Source organism: Aplysia californica, unplaced genomic scaffold (genome assembly GCF_000002075.1).
Source record: "Aplysia californica isolate F4 #8 unplaced genomic scaffold, AplCal3.0 scaffold00042, whole genome shotgun sequence".
In the NCBI taxonomy this organism is placed as follows: Eukaryota; Metazoa; Mollusca; class Gastropoda; order Aplysiida; family Aplysiidae; genus Aplysia; species Aplysia californica.
This window is the reverse complement of record NW_004797312.1, coordinates 2,195,901-2,197,090: the sequence shown is the minus strand read 5'-3', so window position 1 is coordinate 2,197,090 and position 1,190 is coordinate 2,195,901.

The window sequence follows — 1,190 nt, the reverse complement described above, 5'->3', positions numbered from 1 at the left end:
GGGGGATTTTTTAAATTATTTTTTAGGGGGGATATTTTTGTAGTACAAGTAGGGTTGTTGTTTTTTTTGCTTTAGTTTTAGTTAGATTTTTACAGCACTTCAATTGTTTAGGAGGGGTTTATTTTAGCTTTAGTGATAGAGTTTTACAGCACTTTCCACGCAAATAGGTCATAAGTGCCGAAGTTGTTTTTTGTGTGTTTTTTTCGAAAGAGTAACATTGGAAGCAAAAAGGAAAGAGATGAGGACGATAGATGTTTGATAGGACAGAAAGAACAAACTTCACTTGAGCACCCACCAACCACCCACTGATATACATAGATATAAGTTTGCAGTAATTTTAATTTTTTGCTGCATGCAGAAATAAATGTAGATATGTTTTGCACCCTCATCAGCACAATGTAGGTCAATAAGGGAGGTGGGTTGTCTCCCCCTGTCTATCAGGGCGAACAGAGCGCGACCTCAGTGCTCTCCTGTCCTATCTCCTTTTTAGTTTTAGTAAAAGTTTTTACGGCACTTGCAACACAGTAAGGTCATATATAGTGCCGAAGAATAGATGTGTTACGAGAGAGTGACAAACACAAAAAAGAAGGAGGAGAGATAAGGAGGACAGATGTTTGATAGGAAAGAAGAAGCAAACCACACCAGAGGGCCTATCTCCATTTTTTTTTATATTGGAAATTTAACTTCTTCTTAAGCTCACTCTTTGTTTTGAACTGTTTTCACTGTTATTAAAACTAAAGATAGGACAGAAAGCACTGAGGTCGCGAAAGTTTGAGAGAGACACAACGTCCCAGCAGACAGTTGGGTATACTCGACAAAAAAAACCCCACCAAAACCCCTCCCCACACGGAAATCGAACTCGTTTTCTGTTTGTGATGCTACACCGCATACTTTGGTCAGTTATGCTAAGAAACATGTAAACAGGTTTTGAACCTGAGCTCTTTGGGCATACAGGGCACTCATTTGTTTTCTTTCACGTAGAGATGTGGGGACATTTGAAGTGTTGAATTACCCCCTCCTGGTTTTTTTTTCTTTTGCCTCCCCTCTCGCTCTCTCTCTCCTTTCCACCCTCCTTTCCACCCTCCCTTTTGCGTTGAGTGAGTTCTCTTGTGGGTGTCTGGTCTGATCTGGTCCCTCCAGCTTTTCTTGACATCTTCCCGGTTTTTTGTAGCTTTTTTATATGGGGGGGG